The sequence below is a fragment of the Megalobrama amblycephala genome, linkage group LG3 (genome assembly GCF_018812025.1).
Source record: "Megalobrama amblycephala isolate DHTTF-2021 linkage group LG3, ASM1881202v1, whole genome shotgun sequence".
Taxonomy (NCBI): domain Eukaryota; kingdom Metazoa; phylum Chordata; class Actinopteri; order Cypriniformes; family Xenocyprididae; genus Megalobrama; species Megalobrama amblycephala.
In genome coordinates, this window is record NC_063046.1 from 9,146,993 (window position 1) to 9,165,017 (window position 18,025).

An 18,025-nucleotide genomic window follows, 5' to 3' on the forward strand; every position below is an offset into this window, starting at 1 on the left:
CACACAAAGTAGTAGTAGTAGTAGTAGTAGTAATAGTAGTAGCAGTCGTCTGGTTTATTAGAAGCAGAGATTGTTCTTTATTAGAAGTAAGAAGAAACCTCATTGCTTCACACAGGCTGCTCTCTTGCTGTCTCAGACAACGACATCTTTGTCTTGTGTCGGCCAGACGGCCACCATAGCTTCTCCGAAAGGGAGGGGTGCAAGGGGCGTGCACTGTTAGTTGCAGTTCGCAATCTCACCGCTAAAATGTACACATTGCACCTTTAAAACTAACTTTTTGCCACACCTGCCATTACTGGCCATAAGTATTTTTTACTGGCCATTAAACTCCTTTTGAAAAACAGGTAGTTAAGACAGCAAAATTTTAGGTACCAGTGAAAATTCACATTTCTCTATTCGATTTCAGGTAGGTCTAACAGTAAGTTTTCAGGTACAGAAATGTAATAAATTAATCAAATGTTAAATAATCACTTCATAGTCTTCGCTGTATAAATTAAACAGATTAATCCTCATTAAAGTTAAAAAAAGTTGTTCAGACAAGAGCAGTGAGTGAGTTTCTCTTTGTCTTTTGTTGTTTGATTAACATTAAAATCAGAGAGAATCAGGTTTTTAAGTCCTGCACAGATCCAATAACAGCTACTGATACTGTACACATGCATTTTCTTAAGTTCACTTAAGACATAACTGACTATGTTTACTAACATACTTTTTGTGAATTTATTTTTTTCAAGTGCAAGTTGTAAAAAAGAGAGCTCAATTCAGTTTTTGCGCGCTTCGGATGTTTGCACACAGAAAACTTCCCACACAGCGTGTGAGTAATGAATTAAGTTCCCTTTGACATCTTCTTGCGCTTGAGTATTTAAAATGCCAAGGCTAAACTTTCGTGACAGGCAGCACTGTCCCATCAACTGTCCTGAGCGTCGTTCACGTTTGTTTACGTTCATGTTTTCACTCTCATTGCATTGTTAGAATTCATAAAAATATTACAGACCGACTGGCAATTGACACTGTTTCATATACTCGCCAACACTTACTCTCATTCGGTGCTTGGCAAGTGTTCATTCCAAGCCCTGTATGTAACCGTGAAAAGCATTATAATAAAATACATCAATAGTTCATGTACATGCAGACATGAGTATATGTTAATGAATCATATTTTAATAAAATTTGAAATATACATTAACTATTTATTTAATAAGAATTATGAGCAATAGCAATGGTGCCTTGTTAATAATATATTATGAAGAGTCATGCATCTGAAATATCCTCAGCTGTTTTTGCTCCTAAGTAGGATTCTCACATACTGTTCGGCATGAGCAATAGCTTAACTTTGAAAAACTGAACCTTATCTTGAAACATGACATATCTTGTCTGTGTCTTTAAACTGTCATTTAAAGATAAAAATACCTGTATCGCAGCTTTATTACATCCTCACAGTAACTGCTGCGCTCTTTAAATTTACATATACTTATCTGAACGGTATTTACATTTAAAGCATTAAGCTGATGCTCTTGTTCAGAGCAGCTTACATAAAATGCTTTATATATAGTGTGAAAGTGAGCTCTCGTCCCCAGCGTATTGCAATAGGCTTCTGTCAGGTATCAGTAACCTGTTCAGTCTGCAGAGCAGATCACAATGCTGGATTCCTATGCATGCCCGTTATCTATACACATACATTCAAACCTGACTAATTGCATCCAATTACAACATCGTCTTCAAACAGACAGTTCTGTGCTTTATATAATCCCTGAAGTATCTCACAGGGATGCATAGCAGATTGATCAATGTGCCTGTCACATCCACTGCCTGTACGGATCTATGTTTCTTAATATAATTAGCTGGGCTTGACTTTATGTTGCCTGTCAATCGCAGGACACCGTGTGAAGGTCAAGTTCTCCTACAGAGGTGGTAGCAGACAGACAAGCATGTAAACAACTGCAGTATATGCCTCCGAAACATTTTTCACATTTATTAGGCATGTTTTAAAATTCTGATGTAAGATAAATTGGTTCTTGCCTTCTTCCTTTTTAGGCGATGTTTACTTTAAAGGATTAGTTCACTTGAGAATTAAAATTTCCTGATAATTTCCTCAGCCCCATATCATCCAAGATGTTTTTCTTTCTTTCTTCAGTCGAAAAGGAATTAAGGTTTTGAGGAAAACATTCCAGGATTTTTCTCCATATAGTGGACTTCACTGGGGTTCATTGGGTTGAAGGTCCAAATGCAGTTTCAAAGAGCTCTACATGATCCCAGACGAGGAATAAGAGTCTTATCTAGCGAAACGATCAGTCATTTTCTAAAATAAATAAAAATGTATATACATTTTAACCACAAATGCTCATCTTGCACTGCTTTGTGATGAGCCACACATTACGTCATCACGTTGGAAAGGTCACGTGACGCATAACCTGATATTGCTGAGTTCAACATGTTCCTGGGTCAACATTTTTGTTGATCCTGGAACAACATTCAAATCAACCAATCAGATTTGAGGGACAAGTTTACAGATTATGTCAAGTTTAGGCTTAAAATCATGAATTGGTGCTTCTACATCAGTGTTATTCATCTATCATTTCCCTCTGATTTTTGGGATAACTTATGGGTAGGGTTAGGTTTAGGGATCGGAATAGGGTTAAGACTAAATTTTCAGACTAGAATGTTGTTCCAGGATCAACAAAATATGTCGACCCAGGAACGCATCTAACTCAGCAATATCAGGACATGCGTCACGTGACATAGGCGGAAGTACCGCGGTAGGGTGAAAAGTTTCATCTCATTTTCTCCTCCAACTTTAAAATCGTCTGACATCGTTGTTTTACCTTTTTTTTGTAAAGGCCGTTTGACTTAGTCTTTGCATGTTCACTTTTTAGACACTGTATTCCACCTCTGTCACGCGTGACCCTTACAACGTGATTATGTAATATGTGGTGCATCGCACAGCAGTGCAAGAAAATGGCTGATCGTTTCTCTAGATAAGACCCTTATTCCTCGTCTGGGATCGTGTAGAGCTCTTTGAAGCTGCATTTGGAACTTCAACCCAATGAACCCCAGTGAAGTCCACTATATGGAGAAAAATACTGGAATGTTTTCCTCAAAACCTTAATTCCTTTTCGACTGAAGAAAGAAAGACAATCATCTTGGATGACATGGGGGTGAGTAAATTATCAGGAAATTTTAATTCTGAAGTGAACTAATCCTTTAACATTTGAAATGATGAAATATGGACGTCAACCTGATTGTAACCAGTATATTTTCTCAAACTGAACCGTAATTTAAATACAATGAAACGACCGCAAAATCCTATACTCTTATAATGAAGGAGGGATTCAAGCCATACCAAGAGACTCCGTCAGAAAGACTATGGTCTCTTTTGAATAGCAACCACCCTGAACTAATTAAAGGGATAGTTCACCCAAAAATTCTGTCATCATTTACTCGCCCTCAAGTTTTTCCAACCTGTTTGAATTTCTTCCTTCTGCTGAACACAAAAGATATTTTGAAGAACATGGGTAGCCAAACAGTTCATGGACCCAACTGACTTCCATATATGGACAAAAAAAAAAAAAAAAAAATACTATATGGAAGTCAATGGAGTCCATCAACTGTTTGGTTACCCATATTCTTCAAAATATCTTCTTATGTGCTCAGCAGAAGAAAGAAATTCATACAGGTTTGGAACAATATGAGGGTGAGTAAATGATGACAGATTTTTCATTTTTGGGTGAACTGTCCCTTTAAGACTTTCATCCATCTTTTTATTGGAATTTGAGCTTTCTGTCCCTCCATTGACAGTCTACGCAACTACCACTTTCAAGATCCAGAAAGGTAGTAATGACATCATAAAAGACATCATCTTGCCTCTTTGCATCCTCGATCAATTTCAAGTTCATTACTGTACATTATACTACAGGGCTAGCCTGGATGCCAGCCGAACTTAGCCCCACCCACAACATTTTGAGGTCGGGGAGTTCGGTCTGGACTCGATCCGTAGAGGAGTAATTATGCCCGAACAGAAACTGTTCGGACCAATCACATTGTCAGGGCAATGATTGACAGATTATCACCAGAAACGTAATCAGCCACGTCATCAAAGAGCGCTTGGGTTGAATTAGTTTACAACAATGATGGCTGTTGTTGAAGAACTGAGATGTGTAGATTCCGCCATCGCATCCGTTATAGAAGATATCGACAGCGCATTAATTGGCAAGTACTCCGTGTATACTTAAATTCTTTTTACAACACCGGCAAAGATTGTTTACGCTCATCTTCTACTAGTTCCAGCATGTGTGCAGTTGAGTTCTATTGACAACTATGCGTCGCTCAACATACATCATTTACTCTGTAGCTCTGATTGGTTGAAGGTCTATCCAATTGTGGTCTTTCCTGGATCGGTTGAAATACGCCCCCATAATCAAAGCCCAATGGAGCAGTATCAGACTCATATTCGAACTAGAATTGAGTATGACCACGTCAGGCTATATCAGACTCATATTTGAACTAGAATTGAGTATGACCACGTCAGGCTACTACAGGGCTGTTGAATGCTTAAATCTGATTGGTTGATGAACATTCTAAGATGTGATATTATTTTCAGGGAAATGCATGGCTAAAGTAGTTCTAGCAGGTCTTGACCGCATATCACTTCACCAAATGATTTCAGTTATTTCAAAAGGTCCTTACAACCTACAACAGCAAAACAAACAAAACCCACAATGACACTGACCAAGCAATTAAATATAGTAAACAATAGAATAAAAATGACAAATCATTTTCATATTTTTTTACAACATTACGTTTTATGTATGGAACGCACATACTCTTTCTCCCGCTGAGCTCCCGCTTACTCTCAAACACACACATACAGTACGGACACATACGTGTACAGAAACGTGTGGTAAGCGCTGCTCTGATGACTTTATCGGCAAAATACTTTAACAACTTAAAAGCTACATGACATTTATCACTAGCGAGGTAATAACGGCACTGTTCTTGAAGCAGATAAACTTACAGTTTCACTATTAGTAGAGAAGCTGCTGCTGAACACTGGCTTAGGATTAGATGCATAAGAAATTAGTCCCACACACAAGAGCGTTTTAAGGACAAAACCTATCAAATGTCTTGAAATACAAAATCTGAACAATGTTTTGAGGTGTGGTATCCGTAGTATAAGCGGAATAATTGACTCCGAGCCATTGAATTATTAAAAAAAATATTGAAAACTCTGCTTCACGTTGTGGCCGCATTACCACCTCGGGAATACATTATTATTCTAATAATACAACAGCCCGTCGTCAATTATTCCTTACTTTATTGTGATACATCATAATGGTGACTATCAAATGTGACACTAAATATACACAGTATATTGCATACTAACTCTGTCCCCACATTTCAAATACTCAAATTAATAAGACTGTTTTACAAAGTCAGTGGTTTCCTGCATGCCCACTTCTGCACTGGTGTGAATGACAACACGGCTTTCAATGCACCAAAGTCCTTTTAAGCATTTCCTTGGATTTCTGTCAAAAGCACTGTATCTTTGACAAACAGAACAGGGCGACGTGCCACAATGGTTGTTTGGATAACAGAGCAACATCCGATTCCCGTAGATCTTCTCTGTAGCTCACTCTCGGAGCTGTCAGAGGCGGTGAGACGAGCAGAAGAGACGGTTCAGCTGGCAGAGGCCTTTCACCTTGAAACTCGAAAGGTCAATGTGCAGCACTGTCATTAGACGACATTAAAGGCATTCTTTCATATACACATGCAGTTCTCTCTCGTAAGTCACTTTCATTGTAGCTACTGTGGGAATATGTGCATCCTTTGATGGGGTTAAAATAAGGGCTTGGAGCTAAAGCACTTTTCATGTTCTTTCTCAGAGGAAAAACCTGAATAAATGATACCAGCACAAAGACATTCATACTAATAAAAATGCGCTTTTCTATTTTCATCAGAGCATGAATAGTAATACGGAGAGCTGCAAATGCATGGTGGCAGTGGCGGTGAGCTAACTTAGCCTTTTAGTACAGAGGTGTGGGGTAACTAAAGGTAATCACAGAATGGGGAAGAGAAAAAGTTTAGAAACTTTGATCATGCATTGATTATGCATTGCATCACCTTGATAATGCATTGTTCAAGCATTGCGTCATTATGATTGCGTAACGTTGATATCAAACAGTCATAAAACCTGTCAGAGCCATGACCTAATAATTAGCATGTAAAATTGTATTTATTGCCACACAAGCCTGGCCAGTAGAATTCATTTCCATGACTTTCACATGATGTCATCATAAAGCAGTGCTATGAGTTTTTTATATGGACAATCAAAGGGGATCAGAGTTTGGCTTATTACAATGGTCTTGCTGGAATATGCCATACACTATCTGGGGGCAAAAGCAAATTTTTCAATTCAGTTGTAGGCAGCATCCTGTATAAATGATAAGCGTTTCATTATATCAAATGTTTTGCTAAGGCCTAATTTTCTGGAGGGCTCTTAAAAGCGAACTATTCTTCCCAGTCTGCTAGCTGGGTAACACTTTATTTCGATGGTCCACTTTAGACATTCTACTGACTATAAGTAACTTTGCAACTACGTCAACTTATTCTACTAACCCTAACACTGAAACCTAACCTAAAAGTCTAATACTTTAATGAGACTTAGTTGCAAAGTTAGTTGTAGTTGCAAAGTTACTACATGTAGTTGCAAAGTTACTTAGAATGTTAGTAGAATGTCTTAGTAGAATGTCCAGATTGTGATATTCATAAAAAATAAAAAAAAGAATCTAAACCAATGGTGTCCAATCCTGCTCCTGGAGGAACACTATCCTGCATAATTTACCTAATTAAACACACCTGCACCGGCTAATCAAGGTCTTATCAGACTCTGCCTGCGTCTCAAAGTGCATACTATCCATCCTAAATAGTATGTGACACTAGTAATATTCAATACTATTTAGGGCGGATAGGGTGGATAGTATGCACATTGGGATGCAGGGATACTAAAACTTCCAAGCAGGTGTGTTGAGGCAAGTCAGAGCTAAACTCTGCAGGACAGTTCCCCTCCATGAACCGGTTTGGACACTTTGCCTAGATTCTTCTGTACAATAAAAAAATATAATAACAACAACGCTTCCTAAGATACCTCCTTTTGGCCAAACTCTAAAGGCAACATAACATACAGAATGCGTCGCACCAAGCTGGTTAAAGAGGTGAGAGAAATTGTAATTATTTCTAAATATACTTATATCACTCCACTAGTGTGTTTGAGTGTTACAGACTGTATGTATGTGCAATAGTGATGGTGATTACAGTCACTTTTTCTACATGTTACAGTTAAATCGGTACTCCACTAATGAATTATTGAATCATTCACTGAACTGATTAGATCAAACACCGGTTTATGGTGGAAGCGAAACACTAGTGTGTTTAGAGCGCAATGGTTTGTTTGGTAATATTTTCATTGAAAAAATAGATTAAGTAACTGCATAAACTGTGTCTATAAAGTACTTTAATATTATCTTCAGGTTTATAAAATTGTCATATTAGGGGCTATATGTAATAATTTTAATGCATTAATCGCTTTTTGTATTGCCAATATGTGAACAGCTTGTAACGAAACATAAAAAACAAGACCTTCCCCGACTCCCTAGGCTGTCCATGTAGACTGATTTATGTGTGAAGGACTCGGGCCAGTTTTGCCGGGAAAATCCAAAGGATGTAATGTTTAAGCACTCCATAGAGCCTCACTTCTTTTCAGTGATACATGAAACGAATGCTTATACAATGTTCAGGATAATATCGAAAGAGCCATTCTGTGCTGTAATGTCAATGTGTCATGCAAAGAAAAAGGAATAATTCAAACTATAGTCTCACAGAGCCAGATCTATATAGTCTAGAGACTCAAATATATTTCAAACTATCATAACAATGTAATATTATTACCTCATCTGTCGACATGATGGTGGTGAATTGCAGAGCTGGTGCAAACATATCCATATCGCTATGATCAGATGCTTTCTTAATGGCTGTTTTCTTACCCATGTCATATTGTGTTTATTTTGTTATTGAGAGGAAAGAGAGCAGCACATATTCATCTAAACGTCGCTCTCAGCAGCGTCTAGACCGGAGGTCGGCAACCCGCGGCTCTAGAGCCGCGTGCGGCTTTTTAGCGCCCCCCTAGTGGCTCCCTGGACCTTTTTCAAAAATGTATGAAAATGGAAAAATATTTTTTGTTTTCATATGGTTTCTGTAGGACAAACATGACACATTTTTAACGTTTTCCAATGCTGTAAAAATGTGTATAATATTAAATTTCAACATTTCTGTCAATGAAGATTTGCGTCATAGCCTGCAACACACGTTTCAGCCATAGACTGTAAAAGGTTTCAGCCTCAGCGCGGCAACGTCACTTTCCCGCCGAAAGCGCGCTCCCTCTGGACTGAGTGGCAAAAGAACCTGCTGCGTGACTGGATTTAATAGGGGAAACTGTGAAAACGCGAGTAAAACAAACGATTACACTAAAGGTTGGACTCGAAAGTATTTCTTACAACTTGTCAAATAAACCTAATCCATTGACATACAGCCAGGAGTCGTGTTTCCTGACATTAATATGTGCCTGATTTCCGCGCCGGGGAAATACATAAAGCAAATCTGCCTGTGAATATTTTATATAACTACAATATAGGTAGGTTTAAATCCGCGTAATCACTTATATCAATGTTATATATATCGTCATATTGTCCAGCCCTAAAATATATATAGTTTTATATAGTTTTTGTCAGTGTTTATTTTAAAACACACAATTATGCAGAATATAAGATGGAAAATATTTAATTGATGATTTGTCAACATAATATATAACAATACAATATATATGGAATGATTTTACCTCAAAATCCAACAATTTGACACAAAATGATAAATGCAAATCCATGTTTCTCTGCCTGGAGTCCAGCTGTTTCTGTGAATTGCACCGATCCATTTGCTTTTTCTGTAGCTTTCAGCAGTTTTTAAATATATACCTCGGGAATACCTCATTATGTATTTGTAGCCTACTTAGTCATTTTGATAGTAGGCTAATATAGCTAATATACACTTACAGCCTGTGTTGCCTTCATATAAGGGTTATATAAGGCTTTTAATTTTTTTGCGGCTCCAGACAGATTTGTTTTTTGTTTTTTTTGGTCCAATATGGCTCTTTGAACATTTTGGGTTGCCGACCCCTGGTCTAGATGTTCGTTAACAGTGTGTCCCTGAAAAGGCATTTCCAAATTCTTTTTGCTTCCAAGTGAAGAATGAAAAAGAACTGCACCGTGACTATACATGGGTTTCATGTGACGTCACTGTATTCTATCGCCGCCATATTTGGGACCGGTCACAGCTGCGCGCCCTGTTTAAGTCTATGGTGACAGCAGCTACAACTACCAGAGGAAGGCCAACGAAACGCTTTCAGAAGGTTCACAACAAGTTTATAATATATCTTGGATATGTGGTGCTGTTAGCCGTTTCAACAGTCGTCAGAACTACAAATTTATTTGATCCCAAAGTAGTTAGATCGGCAGAATTATTGGCTTCATTCAGAAGGGACCACACCACTGGCAGCCAAACAGCAATGCACAACATTAATAACTGCTGGGACTGTCATTTACGTAACATTATAACGAGGACACTATTGTAATAAAATGTTGTGAATTCTCTGTGTTGTTGTTTCAGCGTGTTGTTGTGGTAAGAGCGCGTCGACTGAGTTAAACATTGATTACATAACTTGTTCAAACTTCACTTGTGCATTCGCGTCATTTTGTACAGATAAAACTTATTAATTTTATTAAGTATAAATATCTGATTATTCTCATAAAGGATGTGTTTCGTTGAGGTAAATAACCCACAGAGCTGATGATCATCTATAGCTTCAGTGCGAGCGCTCAAAAAGACAAAACATTAATATGATTGGGACTGTCTTCTTCTTATACATGATATTATAATCGTATATACTTGTAAAATAACGTTGTGAATTATTTGGGCTTATTTGCTGTGTTTCGGAGTTTCAATGAGGTTACTTCAAGTTCATCTGTGCGTGATTTTGTGCAAATACTAGTTGTAATATTATTTTTATTTTGTATTAATATCTGGATTATTTTATATAGGATGTGTTCCGTTGATTAATTAAAAAGTTGAAAGTTAATTAACTTTCAGTTTATGGGTTTTTTTTATTCTCTTCAGCTTCAGCGTGCGCAGCTCAAACAGCAATGATTAAGTCATTAAAATGTTTAACGTTACTACACAGTATTATTAAAACTTTAATATTTCTTTTAGAAAACGAATGCATTATTTTTAATAACTAGCTCTTATATTCTAGTATTATTTTCATCAACACATAGTTTGATTAATAATAAGGATCATGAACAATAACAGATTTTTTTTTTGTATACAATAACATCAATAACAGATTCATTTTGATAACAGTATTATTTGAGCTGCGCGCGCTGAATGAACACCCGTAAACTGAAGCGCTTTGCTAGAAGGTTAATTAACTCAACAGGACACATCCTATGGTAATTCATATATATTTATACAAGCTATACATAAAATTACAACTTATATTTGCACAAAATCATGCACGCATGTACTTGAACTAAGTAATGTAGTCAGCTGGTGTCGTGAATTTGTTCATCCTGTAACACGCCGAAACACAGCAACTAGAATTCATAATATTTTCAAATAAATCAAATAAATTTGAAGTTCTGACGACTGTTGAAACGGCTAACAGCACCACATATCCAAGATCTATTATAAACTTGTTGTGAACCTTCTGAGAGCGTTTTGTTGGCCTTCCTCTGGTAGTTGTAGCTGCTGTCACCATAGACTTAAACAGGGCGCGCAGCTGTGACCGGTCCCAAATATGGCGGCGGGCATAGCGGAAGTGACGTCTTTGAAACCCATGTATAGACCTTATGTAGCTCCGCCCCTTTTCAGCGTTGCGCTCGTTGTCTTTTGACTTCCGGTTTGTATTTACACAGCGATATTACATTTATGAATGAACTGCTCGTTTTAAAATCTTCCCGATCTACTGACATTTGTTAAGACATTTGCTTTAAACATAACAATGCTCATGATAACTTTCATTAACTCTACAACTGGTAAATCCACTTCACCAGCTAATTATTCTTCAACAGTGATGACATAGAAATATGCAGGGCTACTGCAAAAACGGAAGTTCAAAGACAATATTCTAAAGATGGCGGCGCGCATGTTTCTCTGGTAAATAAGGTCTATATCGGGGCATTGAATCACGTCAAAAGAAAGGCAGTTCACTCTTATTAGTTACGTATGAATGGGAAAAACTGCAACAGGCAATATTGCGGAATATGTCCCACCTTCTAAGTAAAAGAACCAATCGCTGATTGATAAAGTCATTGCGTCACTGTATCTGCCATTAGAAGCTCCGGTTCCCATAGAAACCTGAGACTCGTGCTTAGGACTGCACATGCGCATCGGCTCGTCTAGCCTGAAAAATAAGCTTTTTAAATGCAATTTGAGCATAATAAACTACATTTATGGGACAGTTCATGTCAGATTTTGTTGCCGATTTGAAATATGTTACTTAATTGCAAGTTCGCCAAGCAGTTTTTGAGATTTCAGGATTCCCCCGTTCAAACAGATAGGACTACTAATTCTACATAGTCCCTTTAAAGCAACATCACACTTGAAATCCTGCATTCTCTCTCCCAATAATTTCCTATCCCCTCTCTATGGTCTGTCAAAAAAAAAAAAAAAGAAAGGAAAAAAAGTCTGGAAACAAAAAGACATGTATACTGTATAATCTCTGACCATGACCAGTTTAGTGTCTCAGTAGCTGAACCTCCTTATGCAAAACACTTGTCAAAAAAGAAAAAAAGTCTGGAAACAAAAAGTCACGTATACTGTATAATCTCTGACCATGACCAGTTTAGTGTCTCAGTAGCTGAACCTCCTTATGCAAAACACTTTTTAGTGCAAACTCATTTAAATGATGATATAACACTGCATGATCCCAGACATTAATGTGTTATTGTCACGTGTGGGCTATCAGTATTCAGAAGAGCACCCCTGACTGACTCTCTTAATTAGACCTGTGGCTGAATCCTAGTGCTTCCTTTGCACAGTCAATATCAGTCATCTGGTACCACCCAATTGGTCACCCCAGCCACCTTACAATGTAACTAATCGACTAAATGTCTTTAATGTCAAAGAGGTACTCAACTAATTGACCTGTGGTGGATTCATCAGTGATTACATTTTTCCCACTAATTTCACACCAAGATGAGCACAAGATTAATGAAAGTGTATTTTTTGGCTTAATCCAATTTGCAGATTGGTTTCGTTCCTGTATGTCAGAGGCCACACAGAGGCAACAATATTTATATTCCAGAAGAAAAAGGACAGCATATGTTAAGACCATTTCTAGATGGGAAATGTGAGCATTTCAGATGAGGTGAAGTATAGTTTCTGCTACACTAGTTTCACCCAGCAGAGTTATAAAAATAAAGCATATTTTGCAAACGCCCCTTTCGCGTCAAGCCTCCCCACCTCAAACGTCACAAATAATTACATTTTTTTCAGTTATTTTGCTTTATTTCCAGATTCAATCATAGGCTCGTTCTTACCAGAGCACTTACGTACATGCGCACTCTTTAAAAACGGTGCTTAAAATTGACAAACTAAGATATGTAAATTACATTTCCGGTCATGAGTATGAGGTAACGCAGCTCTGTTTATCATATTAGATACATTTGAGAGTGTTGAAAATTATGTTATAACGTTACTCTGTGCGTTCGCTCGGCTGCTGCGAGACACTTGTTTGAGACACACTGCAGTAAGATAGATCGATTTTAGAATATCATATTAAATGCTGGATGGCTTGTGTTGATAAATGGCATGGAAATAATTTTAAAACGTATTGTGTATTACTGCCCTCCACAGGTCAAAGTTTGAACTAATTGTTATATACTTGCACTAGGATATTATATATGAAATTTAGTTCAAACTTTGACCTGTGGAGGGCAGTAATACACATAGCAGCATCAGCTAGCACTGCCGGAATTCAAATAGAGAAGAAGAAGAGAGCTAGTTCAAGACGAGCATTTATGGTTAAAATGTATAAAATTTTTATTAATTTTTTTTTTTGAAAATGAGCGATGGTTTCTCTAAGACCCTTATTTCTCGTCTGTGATCGCGTAGAATGCTTTGAAGCTGCACTGAAACTGTAATTTTGACCTTCAACCGTTTGGAGTCCATCGAAGTCCACTATATGGAATGTTTTCATCAAAAACCTTAATTTCTTTTCGACTGAAGAAAGACATGAACATCTTGGATGACATGGGGGTGAGTACATTTTCAGGAAATTTTAATTTGAAAGTGAACTAATCCTTTAAGGTATTTTTGATGAAATCCAAGAGGTTTTTTTTAATCTCCTATAGAAATCGAAATTACTACATTCAAGGTCCACAAAGGTAGTAAAGACATCCTTAAAATAGTCCATGTGACTACAGTGGTTCAACCTTAATGTTATGAAGTGACAAGAATACTTTTTGGGAGCAAAAATTAAAACAAAAATAATGATTTTATTCAAAAATTTCCACTTTACCCTGTCATTTCCCAGACACACTACAGAGCTTCTGTGTTCTACGACTAAGTATTGGCCGGCTCCGCATCAGCATCGCATGCGTGCTGCACGTCATCAGCGTTGGACAATCCTGAGCTGGCGTTAGGACGTGAACATGGAAGCTCTGCATTACGTCAGCTGTGTAGAAGACTGACAGGGTAGAGAAAAAATTGAGTAAAGTCATTATTTTTGTTTTGTTTTTGCGCACAAAAATAATTCTTGTCTTTTCATAACATTAACGCTGAACCACTGTAGTCACACTAACTATTTTAACAATGTCTTTACTACTTTTCTGGACCATGAATGTAGTAATTTCATTGCTTTCTATGGGAGATTAAAAAAAACCTCTCGGATTTCATAAAAAACATCTTAATTTGTGTTCCGAAGGAGAACAAAGGTCTTGCGGGTTTGGAACTACATGAGGGTGAGTAATTAATGACAGAAATTTCAGTTTTGGATGAACTAACCCTTTAATCTGTTGGCTGCAATCATTCATGTCACATTCAGAATGTGCGAGACAAAAAGTTTGAAACAGAACTTCACGATACATCACCCCCTTTGACGTATTTGACTGCACTGATATCAGGAAAGCCAGCCCTAAATCCAAGTTCTTATTGTAGCAAGATAAAAGTTTATCTTGGTAATATTTAATCAAAGTCAATGTATTTGTTTAAACTCTCCCATCAACTAAACAATCCTCAGTGGAAACTCATTATCTTCACCACAATGCTCCTGGAAAGTTAAAATACATAAAGTAAAAACTAAATCTGCATATGCAACATTTTTTACATTTTCTTTCTCAGATGAGCATTTTATCATGTGCATGTTCCTAAGTTGAAAAAGCTGACATTTTCATCATCTGAAATGTTTTTGTCCCTGCAAAGGTGCATTTGTTTTAGGGTTAGAGTTAGAATTGCGATCGATCAAACTTCGACATGCTGATGCAGAAATACATTTCTAGAGAACTACAGGAAGATTTTTTTCCAAGCACAAATGACGTTTGATAAATGCATTTGATCTTAAAATACTTCATGGTTGGATGAGAAAGTTCTATATTGAACTAAGAGTTCTGAAGACTTTACAGCAGCAAAAAGTGCTTTTTCTACGAAGTTTGTCTATCAAGCAACCAATCAGTTAATCAATCAGACTGTCTAACCATCTTAGGGGCTGTTTACATGACACCATTTTCAACTAAAAATGGTAAACTTTTTTAATGCATTTTAGCTGTTCATTTATGACAATGACGTTTTGGAGGCCTGGAAATGCAAACTTTTGAAAACGGGTTTCAAAGTGCAAATTTTGAAAACATTACCGTTACCATCTCTGTGTAAACTACAAAAAACATGAATTTGTGAAAACTGTGACATCATGCGCATGCATGTTACATGTTAAGTATATAGGAGCTTAGTGGGTTTCTTTCACAAAGTGAAATCGCCAACTACTGGCCTGGCATGAATAATACAGCATTTATTAGTTGTTGGATCCGTGTGAAAGGGGATCATTTTGACAACAGCGAAAAACGCAAAGGAAAAACTTTTCTGTTTTTAGTACATCACTGTCATGTAAACGTACATTTAATAACATTGAATAATATTTTCAATAGCATTGAAATCAGAGACATCTCTGATTGACAACATGTAAACATAGAGGTACCCAAAGAGCACCTTGCAATGGTAACCGTTAATGGTTCTTCAGCCTCTATGTCTTCAATAAGTTATACTAAAGTGGTTGTGTAGCTCAGAATACACGGGCATCTCTCTCATCTGGGTTAAATATATAATTCAAAGCAGACGCACCACAGAGTACATAGTGGCATAGTGGGGGGAAAAAAGTTTTGTGAACTTCATTTCTGTTTTTCAAAAATGCTGTTTAAAAAAAAAAAAAAAAAAAAAAAAAACTAGGACAAATCCTGTGGTGTGGTTGCATAACGATATGATTTTATCAGCAAATATCTTTCATCAAAAGCTGTGTGGGCATTTCTGCATGCTCTCAAACTATACAATTTGATGAACACCTCATAAAGAAAAGGATTATCAAGGGTTGATGATAATCAATTATTATGACGGTTTTATGGGAGTTACTCAAGCAGTATACGCAGGATGCACCTTCCTCCTCATCTTCATGTACTAAAGGTCAGACTGAAGATCAAGACTTTCAACATTCTAGCTGCCAGAGCACATCTCTAATTAATAATTGCATAATCACATTGACAAATGAATGTAAATTTAAATCAATTTACAGTGCATTAATTGCAGGTACAGTGTCACAGGGTTAAGTGACTGGCTGAAGGGCGTAATATTCTTGTGATTTTACAGTGTAAATATGATCTCATTTTCTGCACTTATTAACCTTGACATGCACTTAATAATGCAACCCAGGTCCTTAAACATTATTAACCTATGATTTCAAGTGTAATTTACAGCAAACGTGGGGCTAGAGCAACACAAACAACAACAAAAACCTGGCATGGAACATCTAATAGATTCCAACATTTTAAAAGATCAGACCTTATCTTATTTCTCTCCATTTTGTATCCAGATAAGAAGCTTTACTTTATCATTATATTTTACAAATTACATCTAGGCTAATACATTTCACATTATATTTAAAAAAAAAAAAAAGAGTTTACACATTAATCAAAACAAAACAAAATAGCGACTTCTATAGTGATGGCCGATTTCAAAACACTGCTTCATGAAGCTTCGGAGTGTTATAATCTTTTGTGTCGAATCATGATTCGGATCGTGTGTCAAACCGCCAGACTGCTGAAATCACGTGACTTTGTGCTCCGAACCACTGATTCGACACAAAAGATTCATAATGCTTTAAAGCTTTATTGAACACTGTACTCACATGAGCTGATTTAAATATGTTTTTAGTACATTAATGGATCTTGAGAGAGGAAATGTAATTTCTGGCTATGCAGGCCTCACTGAGCCATCGGATTTCATCAAAAATATCTTGATTTGCGTTCCGAAGATTAACAGAGGTCTTACAGGTGTGGAACGGCATGAGGGTGAGTAATTAATGACATTATTTTCATTTTTGGGTGAACTAACCCTTTAAGTAATTTCATAATAAAGTTACTTCATGAGTCACTGAATCATTCAGGCCAACGCTTTGTTCAAAAACACATGCTGCGTCCCAATTCGCCTACTTATACTACGCCCTAAAAGTATGTACTCTTTCTGTGAACAAAAAGTACTTACTTTTGAGTGTGTAGCAAAAGAGTAGACAAGCTTTGGGGCATACTATACTATCACGTCATACAATTGCGTCTTTGCTCTCTGTCGCATCCTGTCACCGTAAACTGGCCTGCCAATCATCTTACATCCTCCACATTTCATTTAGCTAATTTCCTACCGTATCGGAGAGAAATGCAGCACGTTGATCCGCAGTCGCGGGTCTTTCATGTGGAGAACTCTCCTCATATCATATGCATAATGATGCATAATGCATTTAAAAGTTAATTGCCAATCGGATCTTTATAAAAGTCCACATTGGTATTTGCAGATGAAAAATAACAGATAACATTAAATAAATATCTTCTATCAGGTTGAACTGATTATTAGTCACTCATACCTCTCAGCGTCAATCGCGCATATCCGCCATGTTTTGTAGGGGTTTTTTTAACACTTTTTACTCGTGTTTGTAGTTCTGAACTGAATCCTCGTCCAACGAAAATCTACCGGAAATAGTAGACCATCCGGGGACTTTTGGCATGTACTCTTTTCAACATACTATGCTTTGGGACACACTTATTTTAATCTCACATATTATTTAGGATGGATAGTATGGACATTGGAACGCAGGGACAGATTTAATCAGGAAATGGAATTAAAGTGAGTCATTGAATCGTTCCATTTGTTCAAAAACACTGGGCCTGTCCAAATAGCCACACTTGCAGTCTTTGCACTTGACCACTTGTCTACTTGCGTGATGTATTTGTAAGTGGGCGTGAAGACTGCAAGTGTGTGTAGAACGTTTGATAACCCAATGCGACACACTTATAGTGTTGCAAAATGCAAGTTTATATAGAGCTTTATTTACACATTTTGTTTTTTTAATACTTTGCTCTTTAAAATAAACTTCAGTAGTCCCTATGTAACACAAGACACAATTTCACAATTGTGCTGCTTCTGATCAAGTGATAAAAGCAGTTGTTAATGTTGTACAAAATACATATACTCATCTTTGCACCAATGAAATGTGCAACACTTGTGTTTTACTACCAAATTATATGAAGTATTTAATTAATTTAAATTACACTGGAATGTTTTCCTTGACATCTCACAATTTCAGGGCATGCAAATTCCTGAACATGATGAATGATGGGGTAGGTTTAGCTCGGAAGATTGTGTGGGTTTAGTATGCGTTAAGGGCATATAA

At 37.0% G+C, this 18,025-nt stretch overlaps 1 long non-coding RNA gene across 1 annotated transcript in view; it reads right to left on the reverse strand.

Moving 5' to 3' along the window:
• LOC125264442 overlaps nucleotides 1-17,287 on the reverse strand; it is a 33,821-nt gene extending 16,534 nt beyond the window's left edge. Inside the window, exon 1 of the long non-coding RNA XR_007184082.1 lies at nucleotides 17,219-17,287. This is a non-coding gene — a long non-coding RNA (uncharacterized LOC125264442). The remainder of the gene's footprint in view (nucleotides 1-17,218) is intronic.
• Between the last annotated feature and the right edge of the window lie 738 nt (nucleotides 17,288-18,025).